Source organism: Hyla sarda, chromosome 2, assembly GCF_029499605.1.
Source record: "Hyla sarda isolate aHylSar1 chromosome 2, aHylSar1.hap1, whole genome shotgun sequence".
NCBI classification, from domain to species: Eukaryota; Metazoa; Chordata; class Amphibia; order Anura; family Hylidae; genus Hyla; species Hyla sarda.
Window position 1 is genome coordinate 164,543,743 of NC_079190.1, and position 23,039 is coordinate 164,566,781.

At 43.2% G+C, this 23,039-nt stretch overlaps 1 long non-coding RNA gene across 1 annotated transcript in view; it reads left to right on the top strand.

Moving 5' to 3' along the window:
• Positions 1-1,553: 1,553 nt before the first annotated feature.
• Positions 1,554-23,039, top strand: part of LOC130355498 (uncharacterized) — an 89,892-nt gene continuing 68,406 nt past the window's right edge. Inside the window, exon 1 of the long non-coding RNA XR_008888555.1 lies at positions 1,554-1,680. This is a non-coding gene — a long non-coding RNA (uncharacterized LOC130355498). The remainder of the gene's footprint in view (positions 1,681-23,039) is intronic.

Sequence of the window (23,039 nt, forward strand, 5' to 3'; positions counted from 1 at the left end):
CACCTCTGTTCTGATCGGGTGGGGGAGAGTGATCACCTCTGTTCTGCCTTTGCCCACGATCTCCTTTTATTTCTCTCGTCCCCTGTCCCTTCCCTGCCCGCGGTCACTAATACGATACAATTATACTCTCATTTTAGTAACCACAAGGTCAACATGTCAAAGAGTGTAGCTATGAACATAACCCTCTCTGCAGATTTGGTCGCTACCGTGAGAAGAGCTCATCCATTTAGATGGTCCACTGGATCCATCAAGTACTTAGGGATTCAGGTCCCTTCGAATCCCCAGGACAGCTACTCCCTTAACTTCCAGCCCATGCTCACCACGATTGCCAGGAACCTCTCGAAATGGAGTAAAGGCGCGTTCTCATGGTTGGGCAGGGCCAACATACTGAAAATGAATGTTCTTCCCCGACTCTTTTGCCTCTTCCAAACAGTTCCCCTTGCTCTCCCCCTGATTTTCTTTAAAAAGTTGCAGGGCATAGTTCATTTATTTATATGGGTGGGGCGGCCATTGAGGATTTCCAAGAAGACACTCACCAGGAGGAAACAATCGGGTGGTCTGGCAGTCCCCAACTGTAGAGCTTATTATATTGCAGCCACGCTCACCAGATTCTTGGATTTCCTCCACGGTCATACCTCCAAACGTTGGGTGGCTGTCGAGACAGAGGGGTCAGGTGTGCAAATTGTAACTGCCCTGTGAATACCAGTAAGTACGCTGCCTGTAGATAGGACCTTTCCACTGCCTTGGGTCACTAGTGAACTGTTGGTCTTCTTTAAATGTTACCTCTCAAAAACCAGCCTTTATGCCCCTGATGGTCCCCAGACACCAATCCTGGGTAACCCCCGTTTCCCCCAGGGTCTTCTGAGTGCTTCCTTTCTGGGTGTCTCAGAACCTCCTTCTTTCCCTATAGGAGGCTTTTTGGAGGGAACAATGCTCCGATCTTATGATTCCATAGTTCCAGAACACCTTAGAACTTCTGCTAACTACATAAAAACCACAGGTCTTTTGAATGGATGCAGCTCATTTATGTTTCAATGGGTGGGGTGGCTGATGTGTGGGAGGGAGGAAAATGGAATTGTGGGATTTGTAGTCAAAAAAAGAAAAGTCAAACAGGAAATACCAGTTCACAAAAAGCTAGCCACAGTGTTATGGTAATCTCACAACATAGCCAAGACAAGCACAATCCTTCCTAGGCATGTCCATTACTGTCTGGAAGGTATGTACTAAAATCACCTTATGGTGGATAACCCCTTTAACCTTGCAGTTTAAATGACATTATATTTTATTAGTTTGAACATTTCTGCATGCAGGGATACCAAATAGGTTTCCTTCCCCCCCCCCCCCCCCCCTTCACTGATCAATGCAAAACGAATGGCAGACTTGGCTAATAAAGTACATGGCAGGCTTGAAGGCCTTTATTAGCACCCTGCAATTGTGTAATGGTGGTTCTGATTCGGTGCGGAACTTGTCAGATCACCCTCTATATGCTGGGATTGCTATTGACCATGGCATGTAGAGGGTTTAACTGCCGACACTGGGATGACGTTAGATACTGGCAGTTGCAGTTAGATGTCAGTTGTAAGATACGGCCAGCATCCAGAGTGTGTATATATATAGCGGACTAAGCTCCTGAGCCGGCCCTATATTCAATGGCTGCAGAGTGGCGTAAAAAGGCATATGGTAATTATTTAAAAGTTAAAAGTAAATTTGCTTTCACAATAGTATATTCTCATAAGAGTGAGAGAGAAGAAATATACAAAAGGGCACAAATAAGTGCCTATACGAATAATATATACAAAATTAATGCACAGAATAACATGAATGCATGTTAATGTTAAAAATATATGAGCTCTTTGTAATTGTGCCCCTGGAATGTCATCTGTCTTGAGTTATGCCCACCTGGGATCATGTTGTGATCAGCAATGCGGGCAGATTACTGGAACTGTAAAAACCTTACTTTCTTTGTAATTGACATGTAAACTGTTTGAAGTTTCCCATTAAGTCCTTTAAACAAATGAGGTGCAGATGTGTCAAGCTCAAAGTACAGTATAAGGTAAATTAGGTCGCAAAAAAGCCTTAATCTAAATGCTATCTAATATTAGATGCAGGAACTGTTAAAAATGCAATGTCTAGAAAACTAAGTCTATATTCTGCTACCTTTTTATGCTTCATTTCCCTCCGGAGCCTCCCTAAGAGATCACTTTCAGGAAAAAAAGGAAATTTTATCTAATAAAACCAAAGAGCTGAGACCATTTATTCCCAAAAGAAACTGAGTAAACAAGGCAGCTCTCTGCATTTTTCTACCAGATGAAAAAATAGTAAGACATCAACCCTATTGCCCAATTCTAGAAAAAAGATATTACAAAGACTACATATATATAACCTCCAATAAAAAATTTAAAAAATGTGTAGAGTTATAAATCACAAACTGATGACATCCTCACCACTTTCACAATGTAAAAATTTACCTATAGTTTAAAGAGTACCACCACATAAATAAAAATAAAAATCACTGCTGGAGCCCTTTAACCCCTTAAGGACTCAGCGTTTTTCAGTTTTTGCATTTTTGTTTTTTCCTCTTTACCTTTTAAAAATCATAACCCTTTCAATTTTCCACCTAAAAATCCATATTATGACTTATTTTTGCGCCACCAATTCTACTTAGTAATGACAGTCATTTTACCCAAAAATTCACAGCGAAACGGAAAAAAAAATAATAATTGTGCGACAAAATTGAAGAAAAAATCCATTTCATAACTTTTGGGGGCTTCCGTTTCTACGTAGTACATTTTTCAGTAAAAATGAAACCTTATCATTATTCTGTAGGTCCATACGGTTTAAATGATACCCTACTTATATAGGTTTGATTTTGTCGTACTTCTGGATAAAATCATAACTACATACAGGAAAATTTTTACGTTTAAAATTTTTTGCGCCTTGATCTGAAGTTTTAATCGGTACCCTTTTTGTTTTGATCAGACTTTTCGATCACTTTTTATAAATTTTTTAATGGTATGAAAAGTGACCAAAAATACGCTATTTCGGAATTTGTTTACGTGTACGTCATTGACCGTGCAATTTAATGAACAATATATTTTTATATTCTTACCGAATTCACACTATGTTTTCTATCCCCTCTTTTTATTTTTTTGAACATGTGCTGCACTCTTCCCCACCCCCTCAGCCCAACCCTATATAAGTAGTACTTAGCTACACATGGGCCATTTCTTTCCTAGCAGCCTCCCAGTCTGACTGAGAGAGCATGGTAAGTGAGCTATTACACCTTGTTCACACTGGTGTGGTGCTGTGCGGCATCCGTTGCTGCCGTGGCGCCGTGTCTGTGGGGAGGTGCGACCCATAGACTGGTTTGAGTGGCATTGGGGCTGCTCTGCCAGTGGGTCGTTCCCCCCGTGGGCACTGGTGTCGCGGCGGTGGTGGTCGCCGCCCGGTGCTACGCCATTTTATGCTAGGGACGTTAGGGACCCACTCTAAATAGGTGGCCTTGACGTGGAGAGTGGGCTTGTACTTTTTGATCAAAAATGTATACTAATAACCTGTTTTTGATATTATGCTGAGAAGCAATCAGATCATTATACAAGATTGTAGATGTGCACCATGTCTGTTTTCTTCTAACCGAATTCACAATATATTTTTATAGTTCAGACATTTATGCATGCAGCGATACCACATATGTTTATTTTTATTTACATTGTTTTTTTTATGGGAAAAGAGGGGGATTCTGACTTTTATTAGGGAAGGGGTTAATTCACATTTATTAACACCTTTTCCACTTTTATTTTGCAATGTTATAGCCCCCAAAGGGAGCTATAACACTGCACACACTGTTCTTTTACATTGATCTTTGTTATCCCATAGGGGACTTTAACATTGCATACACTGATCTCTTATACTGTTCACTGCCATGCAATAGCATGGCATTGATCAGTGTTATCGGCGCCTGACTACTCCTGCCTTGTTCTAAGGCACAGAGCAGTCATTCGGCGATTGGACATGCAGGAGGCAGGTTGCGATCCTCCTGGTGTCCTGCAAGCTGTTCGGTCCCAAACAGCCCGACTAAGCTGCCGGGATGCTTTCAGTTTCACTCCAGACGCGGCGGTAAACTTTGATCACCGCGTCTGAAGGGTTCATACCGGGCATCACTGCGATCGGTATTACCCGCGGGTCCCGGCCATTGATGGCCGCCGGGACCGACCCAATTTGACGCGGGGTCACCACGTGACCCTGTGTTACATCGCGGGAACCGGCGCAGGACGTAAAATATACATCCTGCGTCGTTAAAGCTCATTCACTTGTGTCACTGACCTTTAACCTGTTGAGGATGGAGGGCATACAGGTACGCCCTCACGTCCCGGTATTTATGGACGGAGGGCGTACCTGTACGAACTCAATAATTCCGGTCACCGCCGCTCGCTGGGCGGTGATCGGAACGGGATGCCTGCTTAAATCATTAAGCAGGCATCCCGTGACATCACCAAGGGGGGTCCTGAGACCTCCCCATAACGGAGATCGCTGTGATTGGACAGTCAATTCTGACCGTTCAATAACAGCTTTTCCGGGCTGATCGAGTCCTTGGTGGCCCGATTGCCTGGAAAATAAGTGTGATCGGGGCAGCACCTATCATCCTGAAGGATAAACACATCGGTATTCGGTATGAGCCAGTATACCGCCCAGCACTTTGACTAACTCAGTGCCTTCCCACCAGTGTGCCTCCAGCTGTGGCAAAACTACAGCTCCCAGCATGACACTCTAACTCAGTGTTTCTCAACTTCCAGCATGCACTGACAGCCGAATGGCATGCTGGGAGTTGTAGCTTTGCAACATCTGGAGGTCCACAGTTTGGAGGCCACTACACAGTGGTCTCCAAACTGTTCTCCTCCAGTTGTTGCATAACTAAAACTCCCAGCATGCCCTTCGGCCCCATACTTTTCATTAGAGGTAAAAGGAAAAAAAGACCCCCAAAATTTGTAAAGCAATTTCTCCTGAGTAAGGAAATACCCCATATGTGGACGTAAAGTGCTCTGCGGGCGCACAACAAGGCTCAGGAGTGAGAGCGCACCATGTACATTCGAGGCCTAAATTGTTGATTTGCACAGGGATGGTTCTGACAAACGCAAAAAGGAAAACCACCCACATATGACCCCATTTTGGAAACTACACCCCTCATGGAACGTAAAGAGTGCCTTAACACCCCACAAATTTTCGTTAAAGTTGGAAGGGAAAATGAAAAGTGTACGGTAATTTTTTTCACTGAAATGCTGGTGTTACCAAATTTTTCATTTTCACGAGGGGTAAAAGATGAAAAAGTCCCTCAAAATTTGACACAACATATCTTCTGAGTAAGAAAATACCTCATAGGTGGATGTTAAGTGCTCTGCGGGCAAACTACACTGCTCAGAGAGGAGCAAAATTTGTTTTTTGGAGAGAGAATTTGGCTGGAATTGAAGGCCATGTGCATCCCCCATGCTGCCAGAACAGTGGACCCCCCCCACACACACACACGTGACCCCATTTTGGAAACTACACCCCTCACGGAATGTAATAAGGGGTGCAGTGAGCATTTACACCCCACAGGTGTCCAACAGATTTTTTGAACAGTTGTCCGTAAAAATGAAAAATGTAATTTTTCATTCGCACAGCCCACTGTTCCAAAGATCTGTCAAATGCCAGTAGGGTGTAAATGCTCACTGAACCCCTTATTACCCGTGAGGGTTGTAGTTTCCAAAATGGGGTCCCATGTGGGGAGGTCCACAGTTCTGGCACCATGGGGGCTTTCTAAATGCACATGGCCCCTGACTTCCATTCCAACCAAATTCTCTCTCCAAAAGCTCAATGGCACTCCTTCACCTCTGAGACCTGTAGTGCGCCAGCAGAGCACTCAACGACCACATATGGGGTATTTCCTTACTTGGGAGAAATTGGGCTTTAAATTTAGGGGGCCTTTTTCTCCTATTACCCTATGTGAAAATAAAAAATTTGGGGTAATACCAACATTTTGGAGTTAAAAATCTAATTTTTCATTTTTACGGCCCACTGTTCATAAAACCTGTGAGGTGTAAGTACTCACTAGAGATGAGCGAAGTTACAATGATTCGATGCGTCACAAACTTCTCGGCTCGGCAGTTGCTGACTTTAGCCTGCATAAATTAGCTCAGCTTTCAGGTGCTCCGGTGGGCTGGAAAAGGTGGATACAGTCCTAGGAAAGAGTCTTCTAGGACTGTATCCACCTTTTCCAGCCCACGGGAGCACCTGAAAGCTGAACTAATGTATGCAGGATAAGTCATCAACTGCCGAGCCGAGAAGTTTGTGACGAATCAAATCACTCTAACCATTGTTATGTTCCTTGGAGGTGTAGTTTCCAAAATGGTGTCACATGTGTGTGTGTGTGGGGGGGGGGGGGGGGAGTTCCGCTGTTCTGGCACAATGGGGGCTTTGTAAACACACATGGCCCGACTTTAATTCCAGCCAAAGTCTCTCTCCAAAAGCCCAATAGGGCTCCTTCTCTTCTGAGACCTGTAGTGCGCCAGCAGAGCACTTAACGACCACATATGAGGTATTTCCTTACTTTGCCCATAGCAACCAATCAACTTGCTTCTGTCATTTTTGAGAGGTCCTTTTAAAAATGGAAAAAAGCTATCTGATTGGTTGCTATGGGCAACTGGTCAACTTTTTCTCTACACAGATTTTAATAAATCTCCCCCATAGTGACTACGTTTAGGTTAGTCCCCACACATACATAAGTTTATAAAAAGTAAAACGTTGGGTACATGTGGGAAAATGTAGTCAATAGCTAACTATTTTCGAAGTAAATGGGGCTCGTGACTCGCTGTGCAGGTATATGTCGGCATATCTGGAGGGCCAAATTGTGATGTGAATATCCCCTTATAGATACAGCACAGCTAAAGCCTGATTACAGTCCCTCTGTTAGGTCAATTATACTTAGGTTGGTATCATGCATTAATATTTTGTTCAGTAATTTTAGCAAAAACTAGCAGTGGGTCCAAAACACCTATGCAGTTGCAAATTATTCCATTATAGATTTTTGTGTCAGTTCCACTCCTAGTTTTAGATAAAAAAATAAAATAAAATAGCCAAAATAACTTGTGTAACCCCAGCTTTACACTTCTTTCTGAGAGAGATTTCCTAGCAAAATTGATGTCTAACACAGTAAAAGTACCGTATATATGGGGCCTGACAGCAGTATGTCCTTAAAACAAGAGGGGCATACAGATTTCTGACATATCTGTTTTAGTAAATTCTTATTGTTTATGAATACTTCTGGAGGATCTTTTCTTAAAACCTCAAGCTCTTTAGTAGACTTTTTTGCATAAAAAAGTTGCATGTACGGCTTTTCTATACATGCTGCAACTTTTTGATTTTTGCTTATTCCAAAGCACATTTCTGAAATTTGCTCACGTAGTAATTTTTGAATTTTTTTTTTACTTTACAGTGGTCATGTATTTATCAAATGCGATAGTCGCTATTTATGAAGAAGAAAAAAAAGTTGCATCTCCATTTGAAAGTGGCATATGTATTCGAGGTCCAACCTGGCTTACAGAAAGTGCATATGTCCGCAGAAAAGGACATGAACACCCACTTTAATAACTGTTCTTGTTCTGCATCATGAAACAAAGCTACTACATTAACTAATTTACTAATTTATTATATAACTAATATATAACTAATAACTATTAAATTTAAGGTTGAAAATACACACTGCACACCTTGTAAATTTTAGGACACGTACATGCTGGTGTACCCACAACATTTTTTAAATTAATGTTGTGTTAAAATAGAATAAGGCACAAAACAGCTTCATGCACATTTTTTTTTTTTTTTTTGTGGCCTCACTACTGTTTATGTGCCTGTTGGTGCTGCGCTGTCTTCCTTTCTGACGTAAACTCCGGCCTCAGTGCAGCGACAAAAGACTCCGCCCACCAACGTCACAAAATGCAGGCTCAAAATTAAACAAAAAAGCCTCCAGAGTACGGATACTCATGGTGTGACATAGTATGTTTTTAATATTTTTTAACTTCTGAGGAGGGTGGATGGGTTGTTGCGGGATAGTTGGAGTTCAGCTATTTAGTGCCAGGCAGGTCAGTCAGGGTGTCACCCGATCCGGTACAACAACAACCCCCCCCCCCCCCCCCCACGTCACTCTCTAGCAACGCTACTGGTAATAAAGGGTAGATAAAGAACTTCAGCTATTAACATAAGGAAAAACTTTTCTGCTTTAAAAAATGATTTTGTAAGCGGGTTTCCCGGGTTTTGCATACGTGTGATTGTGTGATTTATTTATCAAGGTTGTGTGACTATTTGACTATATATGACTAAGGGCGGTTTATACCTGAAACGCGTCATGTCCTTTCCCTGACCTGTGTTTCTAATTTTATCAAATAAATGGGACTTTCTGCATACTCCACGCTGGCATATTTCTTCTTTTTCTCCTTGTGATTTGGTGTTGCCGTGCACCTGCTGTGTCGTGGATAGGACGCACAGCCGGTGAGCTGATCTACCTATCTCTCTACTCCTATTTGATAAATAGGTCGCACGTAAACAAAAGTAAAAAAATTGTCATATAAAAGCCATACGTTTGAAAAGAATGATAAATCTCCTTCTATGTTATTGCTCCTGAAAATGTATAAGTAAATTGACAAATGGGTGTTACTTTTCCTCATATCAAAGGGTTGTGCCCTTTCACACTGTGTTAACACCCAGTTGACAATTTATTCATAACATTTTAGTTGAAATGAACAGTTATATGTAGAAGATACCTGAGCAATCATGTTTCTTGTAAAATACAACTATTTATTAAAACATACATGCAAGAATACTTGCAGACAAAAAGTACATTACATATGTAAATGCTTTGCAGCATTTGTTGTAAAATAAATGTTTTTGGCAGAATCAATTTTAACAATTTTCTAGGGGGGGGGAAATATAGATAACACAAATAATAGATAAAAGTAAAAAAAGATATTGAATGGACTACTACCTCACAGCTTGATATGTTTCCCCTTGGCCTAATATTTTCTCTTTGTAGTGAATTGTCCTCACCTTTAGGGTCACACAATTATGACAACAAATGGAAGGCAGTACAGAACAATTCTAAGTCTCCATTATAAGCTATAATCTTGGACTATTACCTTATTCCCAACGGTAGATCTTCCATTTACTGGAACTCCTATGACTTCCAACTGGATACCTTACTGGCATGTAGATGCATTTAGGCAGCTTAGTGCTGATCCGCATCACGCTGGGAGGCTCGACAAATAGTAAAGCTATATGTCTGCACATTGACGGAGCTGCAAAATTAAGTATTTCATCTCCTGGTTATTTTCTAGGTTTTCCGACATTATCTACTGCAGTCTCTTTTGCACTATAATAGAGAGTGTCTAGAGAGCTCTGCAATATATAAATGAATATCTGTAATACATTTGGAAAGCATTCACACTCTCTCACTTTTTTCACATTTCGTCATGGGAAAGTAAAACCTGAAATTTTGCATAGACATATCCATTCAGACCCTTTCCCTCTATATCATTTTGGGATATATCTACACCGTGAATTAGTCACCTGTGGTAAATTTAGTTAATTGGACATAATTTTGAAAGACACAGCCCTGTCTATATAAGGTCTCACATCTGACAATGGATATCAGAGCAAAATCCAAGTCATGAAGAAGGAAAGAACTGCCTGTAGAGCTTAGAGACATGATTTTGTTGAGCCACAAGGCCTTCATAATAATCTTCCTTGAGCATACCCTCTACACCACAATATTAAGTAATTGGAGAAGGGCCTTGGTAAGAGACACGACCAAGAACCCAATGGTCACTTCTGCCTGAGCTCGAAAAATCCTGTGTGCAGATGGGGGAAGCATCCAAAAGGTCAACCATCACTGCAGCACCCCACCAATATGGGCTTTATGGAATAGTAGCCAGATAAACTCTTCTCAGTAAAAGACTCAAGAAAGCCGGCCTGGAGTCTGCAAAACAGACTCTTAGGCCCAGATTTCTCAAAGAATGTCTACGGTAGAGCTATTTTCCCACGTTTATTTGAGTGGTGGGTTTGACTAGCGCGCATCTTATTTATCAAGAAGGCGCAGCAGGATGATGAATTTTGCGCAGCTCTGCTGTGGCGGGAAAAGCTCTGCCACATACACTTTTTCTAGACACTTGTGAGGGAGGGAAGTAGACAATTTCCCAGGTCCTGAATTTGGCAGGTTAGGTCTTTTTACTTACTTTCACAAAGCTGCCGGAACATTTTTACTTGCATTTTAGACGCTACAATCAAATTTGATTGCGGTGTCTAAGGGGTTAAAGCCGGGCATCACAGTGATCGGTGATGTCTGGCATTAGAGATGGGTCCTGGTGGTAGATAGCTGCCAGGACCACCCAGCTATAACCCGTGCTCAGCTCCTGAGCGCGTCATAGAAGGGGAGTGGGACTCTGTCGTCCACAAGAGGTTAAAGGTTGAATTGCGTTAGGTAGAAATTATTCTCACACCTACTGGTAGGTGGTGTAGCTTTGCACCTAAAAAAGTACCTTTGCGCACAAAATAGCGACTTTTGACAAAAGTCGCAAATGATAAATACGTGACCACTGCATGGGCAAAAAGAAAAAGTTCTACGGGTAGGCAAAAAGAGTGAAATTGTCTATATCAAAAGGCGCATAAGTCTGTAAATATGCTGCGTGTGCCTGAACTGCACCTAAACATAGACCAAAAAAAAGAAATGATAAATCTCCCTCTTAGTGTAAGTTCACACAGCGGCATTTCCATGCAGAATTCCAGGATTCCACAGTCCCATTCAGACAGCAGAGCTTCCACTGAGGGATTCCACCGCAGGAAATTCTGCTTTCGCATTTCACAAAAATATAAGACCAGTCTTATATTTTGCGGAATTCCATGGCGGAATCCCATTCAAATCAATGGGACTTGAATTTCGTCAGAATTCTGTGTTCGGAGACCAATGCATTTCCTTGTGGAAATAGACAAGAATAGATTCTGCGGATGCCGGAATCTGAATTTCCATGCCAGACAAGTGAACAGAGCAGTAGAATCCCACTGAAATCAATGGGACTCTGCTGCAGTGGAATGTTTGTACAGAATTCTTCTGCGGAATTCTGCATGGAAATTCCATTGTGTAAGCATGAGTGTGAACAGCCAGAGCCCTGACTCCAACCCAATCAAACATCTTTGGAGAGACCTATACATGGCTGGCCACCCACAATCCCCATCATATCGGACAGAGCTAAGGAGGGTCTGTAGAGAAGAGCAAAAATCCCCAAATACAGGTGAACATGATACCAAAGAAGAGTCGAAGCTGTAATCACAGTCTAAAAAGCTTTAAAGGGGTATTCCAGGCCAAAACTTTTTTTTTTATATATCAACTGGCTCCGGAAAGTTAAACAGATTTGTTAATTACTTCAATTAAAAAATCTTAATCCTTGCAATAGTTATTAGCTTCTGAAGTTGAGTTGTTTTTTCTGTCTAACTGCTTTCTGATGACTCACGTCCCGGGAGCTGTGCAGTTCCTATTGGGATATTTTCCCATCATGCACAGCTCCCGTGACGTGACATCATCATTGAGCAGTTAGACAGAAAACTTCAGAAGCTAATAACTATTGGAAGGATTTAGATTTTTTAATAGAAGTAATTTACAAATCTGTTTAATTTTCCGGAGCCAGTTGATATATATATAAAAAAAAAAAAAGTTTTTTGCCTGGAATACCCCTTTAACTAAGTACTGAGTAAAGGGTGTGAATATGCCATGCAAACTTTTAGTTTTGCTTTTTCCATGAATGGGGTAAACTCATTATGGGGTATTGAGTACAGAAAACTTGATTTTTTTATTTTATTTATCTTAAACACAAGTCCGCAACATAACAAAATGTGAAAAAAGTTAAAGGGTCTGAAAACTTTTTGAATGCACTGTAGGATTAACCCCTTGAGTTGAGCATACATATACGCCCTAGTCCTGCTCACACTGTATGAAGCTTCATACCTGGTGGGTCCCAGCTGCTATCAGCAGTAGGTGTCCACGACTAATGCCAGACATCGACATTCGCGCCAATGTCTGGCATTAAGTTTGCAGGATAAACAATGCAGGTTTATCTTAAACCCCTTAAGATAATAAGAACCATGGCAATTTTATTTTTCCGTTTTCATTTTTTTCCTCCTCACATTCTAAAAATCATAACTCGCTTATATTTCCACCCACAGACCCATATGAGGGCTTGTTTTTTGTGTCACCTATTGTACTTTGTAATGACATCACTTATTTTAATATAAAATGTACGGCAAACGCCCCAAAAATATTATTTGTGTAAAGGAAATTGAAAAATAACTTGAAATTTTGCAAATTTTGGAGGGTTTCGTTTATATGCTGTAAAAATTACCGTATTTTTTGCCGTATAAGATGCACTTTTCCTTCCCAAAACTGGGGGGGAAAAGTCGGTGCGTCTTATACGGCGAATACACCCCTATCGCGGCGATCCCTGTGGCCATCAATGGCCGGGACCCGCGGCTAATACAGGACATCACCGATCGCGGTGATGCCCTGTATTAACCCTTCAGACGCGGCGATCAAAGCTGACCGCCGCGTCTGAAGGGAAAGTGACACTAACCCGGCTGTTCAGTCGGGCTGTTCGGGACCGCCGCGATTTCACCGCGGCGGTCCCAAACAGCCCGACTGAATAGCCGGGTTAGTGCTTACAGGACACCGGGAGGGACCTTACCTGCCTCCTCGGTGTCTTCTCCGTTCAGGGATCCCCTGTATGGCCGGCGCTCTCCTTCCTAGTCATCCAGTCGTCGCGTACGTGCGTCGGCGTGCGTAACGACGTGATGGCGGCGACGGAGAGCGAGGATACCCGGCCGGCAGCAGAGACGTTCCGGAGCGACGGGGATACGGCGACAGCAATGGAGCGACATCCAGGGCAGAGGTGACGGGTCCGGAGCGGCGGGGACACGCGAGTATTACCTCCTATGCAGTGATCTTCAATCTGCGGACCTCCAGATGTTGCAAAACTACAACTCCCAGCATGCCCGGACAGCCAACGGCTGTCCGGGCATGCTGGGAGTTGTAGTTTTGCAACATCTGGAGGTCCGCAGATTGAAGACCACTATTGGGTTAAAAATCTTTCTTTTTTTAGATTTTGCACCTATAAATTGCCAGTGCGTCCTATAGGACAAAAAATACGGTATATATTTTCTTTATTCTGTGGGTCAATACGATTAAAATGATACCCATTTTATCTGCTTTTCTATTATTGTTCTGCTTTTGAAAAAACTTTCACAAAATCAGTGTTTAAAATTGCCCTAGTTTGACCACCTACAACTTTCTCATTTTTCTGTATACAGGGATGCGTGAGAGCTATTTTTTGCGCCATGATTTGTAGTTTTTGTTGGTACCTTGTTTGCTTATATCTAACTATTTGATCACATTTTATAATGAATTTTTTTTTTTTATGTGACGTGACCAAAACACAGCAATTTTTGACTCTTTTTTTACATTTACGCTGTTCACAGTACGTGATCATTTACATTATATTCTGAGTTTGGATAATATGTTTATTTTTTTGGGGGGGGGGTAAAATGTGAAAAAGGGGTGATTTACATTTTTTATAGGGGGACGGCATTTTTCAAATTTTTTTATAACTATTTTTTTTACGTGCTGCAGGTGATCCAATCATCCATCAGAACGCTGCATTGCCACAGAAGCTGTGATCTGTAGTGATCACGCCACCTGAGGGATTAATGGCAGACATCAGTGCGATCGCTGATGTCCGCCATTACTGGCGGGTCCCTGGCTGACAACAGTGCTCTCTGCTGACATCTCTGCTTGTCTCAGGAACTGCACAGAGAAGAAGAGGTTTGCTATGGGAATTTGCTTTTACTCTGGACAGCTCCCGAGACACATGTCATCAGAGAGCACTTAGACAGAAAAGAACAACTCAACTTCAGCAGCTCATAAGTACTGAAAGGATTAAGATTTTTTAATAGAAGTAATTTACAAATGTGTCTCATACAAGGTATTTGACCTGGCACTGTCACGATAATGTTCAATTACAGAGTGCTCTCCTGTTGGCAAACAGGTGGCTAGCAGCTTTATCTATATATGTGCCTCAGTATGGTGCTTCTCGAATACAGCAGAGCCTTCAAAACCATATCCACATAGAGAAAGGAACAATTTCGGAGCACTCACCTTGGACACCGATTAAACGTGCAGAAGATTCTTTATTCGTGATTACAATAGCAGGTACATAGCAGGGAGGTGGTGAGATGGAACAGGAGCGGGTGGATTCAGCTGGTGGGCGATGGTCCGTTATTGCGCTCTTGCGCTTCGTCAGGCCCCTCTACGAAGCGATAACGGACCGTCGCCCACTGGCTGAATCCACCCGCTCCTGTTCCATCTCACCACCTCCCTGCTATGTACCTGCTATTGTAATCACGAATAAAGAATCTTCTGCATGCTAAATTGGTGTCCGAGGTGAGTGCTCCGAAACTGTTCCTTTCTCTATGTGGATATAATTTACAAATCTGTTTAATTTTCTGGAGCCAGTTGATATATAAAAAAATTTTTTCCTGGAATACCCCTTTAAGGAGTTATTTAAGCCCTTTTCTAACATTCTGATGTAATTGGGAATAGACATTCTACTGTACTCAAAATTAGTTATGGCTATCTTATTTAACAATCCTACTTCAATTTTTCAGCAAAATCATACTTTTCCCCTGAATTCCTATTAAACCATTGTATAAAAACCACAAAAATCCATCAAACAGGCCTTAAAGGAACAGTATGTCAAGCAACTGTCTGTCTGTGACTAGATAATAAAGCCCAAATTAGTAGGCACAATTATGAACATTTATCAACTGGTTTAGTCAGGTTTTCTTTACTATAATTGTCGCAAAATTGTCGCAACTGCGACTACGCGATTTTCCGTGCGACATTTTGACTGGAAAGCGAGAAAAGCAAGTTTTCCAAAAATTAACTACGTAGTAATAATTTTAAAATGGACTACGGGTAGTCAGGTATCTATTAACTGCGACAGTCGCAACTGCGCAAAAAAAGTCGCAACAGGGTTAAAAATTGACTAAATTTACTCGAGCTCAAACATGGAGCAGAAAAAGCTACTATCAAAGTAAAAAAGGAAAAATTGCTTACGTGAAAGAAAATTATCAACAGGCTGAAACCAGTTGATAAATAAGTCACACATAAGCAAAACAAAAGTAAGGAAAAAATTACTAACAAAAAAGACTACATAAGCAAACATTGATAAATGTCCCTCGATATTGGGGAAAAGAATAAAGCTGTCTTAGGCTGGGTCCACACTACGTTTTGTCCCATACGGGAGCGCATACGGCAGGGGGGAGCTAAAAGCTCGCGCTCCCGTATGTGACCGTATGCCATTCATTTCAATGAGCCGACCGGAGTGAAACGTTCGGTCCGGTCGGCTCATTTTTGCGCCGTATGCGCTTTTACAACCGGACCTAAAACCGTGGTTGACCACAGTTTTAGGTCCGGTTGTAAAAGCGCATACGGCGCAAAAATGAGCCGACCGGACAGAACGTTTCACTCCGGCCGGCTCATTGAAATGAATGACATACGGGAGCGCATACGGTCACATACGGGAGCGCGAGCTTTTAGCTCCCCCCTGCCGTATGCGCTCCCGTATGGGACAAAACGTAGTGTGGACCCAGCCTTACAGTAAGAATCTCTTTGTTGCCCATAGCAACCAATCACATATCAGTTTTCAATTCTCTAAAATGAAAGTTGAGCCGAGATTGGTTGCTATGGGCAACAAAGAAAATCTTACTATAAGACAGCTTGGTACATATGCCCCACCCTTTTTATTTGCAGTTTTTCAGCAAAAATGCTGTTACCGCACCTCAAATCCCTTGGAAGTAAATGGGTGCTGAGCTGCAGTACAAAATGTATGGAGCCATCTGCCACAACTGGAAAACAGCTGATAGGTATATCGGCTAGAGCAGTGTTTCCCAGTGTGCCTCCAGCTGTTGCAAAACTACAACTCCCAGCATGCCCGGACAGCCTTTGGCTGTCCGGGCATACTGGGAGTTGTAGTTTTGCAACAGCTGGAGGCATCCTGGTTGGGAAACACTATGCTAAAGGAAGTGCATCAGCACAAAACAGCTGTCCTGGAATACCCTTGAAATCAAGTTTGTACCCCCCATCACATACCTCTGTTATGCACGTTTGATGTTACAAGATACAAGAATAAAAGAAGTCTTCAGGAACGGTGGGTGTTTGCCTTCTTTTCTATACGTTTCTATATACAGTCATGGCCGTAAATCTTGGCACCCCTGAAATTTTTCAAGAAAAAGTCTTTCTCACAGAAAAGGATTGCAGTAACACATGTTTTGCTATACACGTGTTTATTCCCTTTGTGTGTATTGGAACTAAACCAGAAAAGGGAGGAAAAAAAGCAAATTGCAAATAATGTCACACCAAACTCCAAAAATGGGCTGGACAAAATTATTGGCACCCTTAACTTTTATTTTAAATATTTGGTTGCACACCCTTTGGAAAAAATAACTGAAATCAGTCACTTCCTATAACCATCAATAAGCTTCTTATACCTCTCAGCCAGAATGTTGTACCACTCTTCCTTTGCAAACTGCTCCAGGTCTCTCTTATTGGAATGGCGCCTTTTCCCAACAGCAATTTTAAGATCTCTCCACAGGGGTTCAATGGGATTTTAATCTAGACTCATTGCTGGCCACTTCAGAACTCTCCAGGGCTTTGTTGCCATCCATTTCTGGGTGCTTTTTGACATATGTTTGGGGTCATTGACCCAAGATCCTGGACGCAAACCCAGCTTTCTGACACTGGGCTGTACAGTGCTACCCAAAATCCATTGGTAATCCTCAGATTTCATGATGCCTTGCACACATTCAAGGCACCCAGTGCTAGAGGCAGCAAAACAACCCCAAAATATCATTGAACCTCCACCATATTTCACTGTAGGTACTGTGTTCTTTTCTTTGTAGGCCTCATTCCATTTTTGGTAAACAGTAGAATGATGTGCTTTTCCAAAAAGCTCTATCTTGGTCTCATCTATTCACAAGACATTTTCCCAGAAGGATTTTGGCTTACTCAAATTCATTTTGTCAAAATGTAGCCTTGCTTTTTTATGTCTCTGTGTCAGCAGTGGGGTCCTCCTGGGTCTCCTGCCACAGTGTTTCATTTCATTTAAATGTTGACGGATAGTTTGCACTGACACTGATGCTCCCTGAGCCTGCAGGACAGCTTGAATATCTTTGGAACTTGTTTGGGGCTGCTTATCCACCATCCGGACTATCCTGCAGTGACACCTTTCGTCAATTTTTCTCTTCCGTCCATGCCCAGGGAGATTAGCTACAGTGCCATGGGTTGCAAACTTCTTGATAATGTTGAGTACTGTAGACAAAGGCAAATCTAGATCTCTGGAGATGGACTTGTAACCTTGAGATTGTTGATATTATTCCACAATTTAGATTCTCAAGTCCTCAGAGAGTTCTCTGTTACTTGCCGCAGGTGAGTTTAAAGGAGCATCAATGCTTGAAACAATCTTATTTATCCACAATTTTGAAAGGGTGCCAATAATTTTATCCAGACCATTTTTGGAGTTTGGTGTGACATTATGTTGCTTTTTTTCCTCCCTTTTTGGTTTAGTTACAATACACACAAAGGGGGAGATTTATCAAAACCTGTCCTTAGGAAAAGTTGCTGAGTTGCCCATAGCAACCAATCAGATTACTTCTTTCATTTTTCACAGGCCTTTTCAAAAATGAAAGAAGCAATCTAACTGGTTGCTATGGGCAACTGGTCGACTTTTCCTCCTGACAGGTTTTGATAACACGTGTTACTGCAATCCTTTTCTGTGAGAAATACTTCATTTTCTAGAAAAATTTCAGGGGTGCCAACATTTACGGCCATGGCTGTATATACCTTTGAGAATTACCTTTACTGGAACAAGGAGGCCCAAAAAACAAGCACATAGCATTATCCTGCATCAATCTTTACAGCTCGCACAATGCAATAAGGCAGGTAACATTTTTCTGCCATACACCAAACCCAGACTGGTCCATCAGGCTGCCAGTAAGACATGAGCAATTCACAGCAGGAGATGTTTTCACTGCTCCAGAGTTCAGTAGTAATGTGCTTTACACCACTGATGCTTTATATTGTGCGCAGTGATGTAAGCTGCATTTCTCTAAGAGGAGTCATGCTACAGACAGCACACGCTCCATTCATTTCTATGGGAGAGATGGAGATGTCCGAGTACAGCACTCAGGTCTCTTCAGGACTCCCACAGAGAGCTGGGGTGCTGTGCAGGAGATGGGGGGGGGGGTCCCAGCGATCGTACCCCCGTGGATAGGGGATAAGTTGTTTTTTTTGCCAGACTGCCTTTTAAGTCAGCAGAGCCTTGGCGACTTTTGTGAACTGTGTTCTTTAGCACTCGGCGGACACTATATCATGTTACCACAATAGGCTTACACTGGGTGGGTGTGATATACTATACAGTAGACCCCTATTTAGGTGGCCAGCAATGCGTACTGTATGCATCGTTGCTCACTTTACATACGGTGAACATGTTAGAAACAATCCATGCCTATAACTTAGAGCAACCTATACTGTAAATGCATAGACATCCCAACAGTCAGGAGAGCAATGGAAACCCTATATGCCCCAGCACTTAGCGCTTCCACTATGTATCTTTATGTGATCTCCACTTTGTGGGGGAGTTGCTGCGGTTTTAAATGCTTCCACTCTTCAGTAATACGGCTCACAACTGACAATGGCATATGAAAGAGTGAAGAAATATTACTGACTCGTAGCTATGGTAGCTCCTATTAAGGCACTAGTGGCTGCTGCTAGCACTCGAGGTTGGGAGCTGAAGACGGGACCTTGACCTGCATGACCAGGGACAGCCTGCAATTAGTGAATTTTAAGCGCCAGTCATGGTCACTAGCACAGCATAGCACCCTAAGGGTATGTTCACACGAGCGGATCCCCAGCGCGTATTACACTGCGGATCCGCCGCTGAAGGACCTCCCTCTGTATGCTGCCTTTACAGGTGCCTGCTCGGAGCGGCAATACGCTGCTACAAGCAGACACACTGAAGCGATGTGCGAGTCGCTGCGCATGCGCAGTTTACTCGCGCACATCGTGGATGCTCCCCCTGCTCTATGAGCTAGGCCGAGAACTGCCGAGATGTGCGAGTATACTGCGCATGCGCAGCGACTCGCACATCACTTCAGTGTGTCTGCTTGTAGCAGCGTATTGCCGCTCCAAGCAGGCACCTGTAAAGGCCGCATACAGCGGTCCTTCAGCGGCAGATCCGCAGCGTAATACGCGCTGGGGATCCGCTCATGTGAACATACCCCAAGACCGGTTTCACACGGCAGAATTTCTGCATTGAATTTAGACAATTCACTTCAATGGAATTTCTACAGCAGAAATTCTGCTGTGTGTATGGGACAGCTGAATTCCACTGAAGTGTATTGGCTAAAAATTCATGCAGAATTCAGCGCAGAAATTCTGTTGTGTGAAAGCGGCCTAAGGGTGAGTTCACACATGCATATTTACTGCTGCATATCTGCATCAGCAGATTTTGCTGCCCATTGAAGTCAATGGACAGCAAAACCTGCAGCATCAAATCTGCAGCAAAAACTGCTCATGTGAATGCACCCTGATGGTCCGTTCACAAGTGTATATTGTTGCTGCAGAATTAGCTGCCCACTGAATTCAATGGGTAGAAAAATCATCTACAGCAGATCTGCAGCAGAAAATATGCACATGTGAATGGGCCCTAAGGGTCTATTTACATGGCAGAATTTCCACCGCACCAATTCAACGCATTGAACGGCATTCATTTGGGTGGTACTGGCTTGTGCGGAATCAGGGCAGATTTCACGTGGAATCCGCTGAAATTCTGAAGTGTGAATGGGAGTGCGGAATCCCATTGAAGTCTATTGGGTCTAAAGGTCTATTCACACTGCCGAATTTTCGCATGCCGAATTCCGCATAGATTTTGCATGCGGATTCCATCTCTAATTAAAGGATAACTCCGGAATGTAACAACTTGTCCCCTATCCTAAGGAAAGTGGATAAGTCTTAGATCGCGGGGGGTCCGACTGCTGGGGACCCCCGTGATTTCCCGAACGGGGCTCGGGCACCCTGTATGAAACGAGCATTTTCGACCACAGCACGAAGCTGTGGCTAACACGCCCCCTCCATGCAGTTCTATAGCAGAGCCGGAGATTGCAGAAAGCAGTGCTCCGGCTCTCCCATAGAGCTGCATGGAGGGTGCGTGACGGCGTCCGCTTCGTGCGGTGGTCGATACGCCCCATTCATGCTGAGAACCGGGGCGCCGTTCGGGAGATCGCGGAGGGCCCCAATGGTCGGACCCCCCGCGATCTAACATGTATCCCCTGTCCTTAGGATAGGGGATAAGTTGTTACATCCTGGAGTTATCCTTTAACCTCTTAAGGACCCGGGTTTTTCCGTTTTTGCTTTTTTGTTTTTTCCTCCTTACCTTTAAAAAATCATAACTCTTTCAATTTTGCACCTAAAAATCCATATGATGGCTTATTTTTTGCGACACCAATTCTACTTTGCAGTGACATCAGTCATTTTACTCAAAAATCTACGGCAAAACAGAAAAAAAACTGATTGTGAGACAAAATTGAAAAAAAAACGCCATTTTGTAAATTTTGGGGGCTTCCGTTTCTACGTAGTACATTTTTTGGAAAAAATGACACCTTATCTTTATTCTGTAGATCCATACGGTAAAAATGATATCCTACTTTTGTAGGTTTGATTTTGTCGTACTTCTGGAAAAAATCATAACTACATGCAGGAAAATTAATACGTTTAAAATTGTCATCTTCTGACCCCTATAACTTTTATTTTTCCGTGTATGGGGCGGTATGAGGGCTCATTTTTTGTGCTGTGATCTGAAGTTTTTAGCGCGTATGCCATTGACTGTGCGGTTTAACTATATATTTTTATAATTCGGACATTTCCGCACGCGGCAATACCACATATGTTTATTTTTATTTATACTGTTTTGTTTTTTATGGGGAAAGGAGGGTGATTCAAACTTTTAATAGGGAAGGGGTTAAATGATCTTTATTCACTTTTTTTTTCACTTTTTTTGCAGTGTTATAGCTCCCATAGGGACCTATAACACTGCACACACTGATCTATTACATTGATCAGTGGTTTCTCTTAAGAAACCACTGATCGATGATTCTGCCGCTTGACTGCTCATGCCTGGATCTCAGGCACTGAGCAGTCATTCGGCGATCGGACAGCGAGGAGGCAAGGTAGGAGGCCCTCCTCGTGTCCCACAGCTGTTCGGGATGCCGCGAACAGGGTTAACAGCGCGCGGCACAGAGATCAGTGCCGAGCTCTATTAGCCACGGGCCCGACCTGCTATGACCCCGCGTTATAGAATGGAAGCGGACTCAGGGCGTACAGGTACGCCCTGGGTCCTTAACAGGTTAAAGCCCAATAGACTTCTATGGGATTCCGCACTCCCATTCACACTTCTGAATTTCCGCATGCAGATTCTGCACAAGCTAGAAACCACCCAAATGAATGCGGAGGTGGAATTGGTGAGGATGTGTGGACATTTTGCAGTGTGAATATACCCTTAGGCTTTGCTCACACGGTGGAAAATGTGCAGAATATCCGCCCAGAAAAGACGTGAGAACTTTCACACTTTTGCTTGTTTTGGCAGCATTAGAACCGCTCGGACATGCGCAGTCTTCATAGAGGGGAATCCACAGAGACATTGAACCGATTCAATGTTTCTTTGGACTCCTGAATTCCACCGTGTTCACAGTGCAGCAGAATCTCATTGAAATCAATAGGACTCTGCTGCAGCAGAACTTCTGAGTAGAATATTCCTGGGAATTTTCATAAATTTCGCCGTGAACATAGCCTTACCAGTGCTACCCTGAAAATCTGTGAGCTCTGAAGAGTGACCCATTCTCTGTGTTGGTAAAGGCAACTACATTGGTAGGGGCTGGATTCTTTACACCTGAATGACACAAGAGGTATGTCTATAGCAGTGTTCTTCAACCTGTGGACCTCCAGATGTTGCAAAACTACAACACCCAGCATGCCCGGACAGCCGTTGGCTGTCCGGGCATGCTGGGAGTTGTAGTTTTGCAACATCTGGAGGTCCACAGGTTGAAGAACACTGGTCTATACAGTGTAGACTAGCGTTTCCCAACCAGTGAGCCTCCAGCTGTTACAAAACTACAACTCCTTGTCCCGGCGTGCTGGGAGTTGTAGTTTTGCAACATCTGGAGGTCCGCAGGTTGAAGAACACTGGTCTACACAGTGTAGACTAGCGTTTCCCAACCAGTGAGCCTCCAGCTGTTACAAAACTACAACTCCTTGTTCCGGCGTGCTGGGAATTGTAATTTTGCAACAGCTGGAGGCACACTGGTTGGGAAACATGGGTGTAGCTTGTAACTTAGTAAAACTACAACTCCCAGCATGCCCGGCCAGCCAATGGCTGTCTGTGCATGCTGGGAGTTGTAGTTTTGCAACGGCTGGACGCTCACTGGTTGTAAACACTGGTGTAGCTTCTAACTAAGGCAGCACAAGATATAAGGAAGTCACGTGACTGTAGTCTGAACAATCCTATGGCTGACAGCGGTGAACAATAGCGCACAAATACATGAACTGCATAAGATATCTGTGCTTAGTATCGGCATATTTCACGGGTATAAGAAATGAAGACACTCAGAGTAAGTATATACATAGAAGACATGGCAACCCCGGACTGTAGGCGCTTCCGCCACGTCTATGACACTGTACACACCAATAGACAGGGCGGAGAGCCGCCGAGCAGTCACTTCATTGTGTCACTTCCGCTGCCCGCCATGGAACTTACAGAGTCACCTTGCCGACCAGCGCCAGTCTGTGCGGTAACGCCATCTTCTGTGAGCTGTGTGAGGTGGCCGCCTCCTCTCCGCGGTATCTGACCTGTACTAGAGTCACA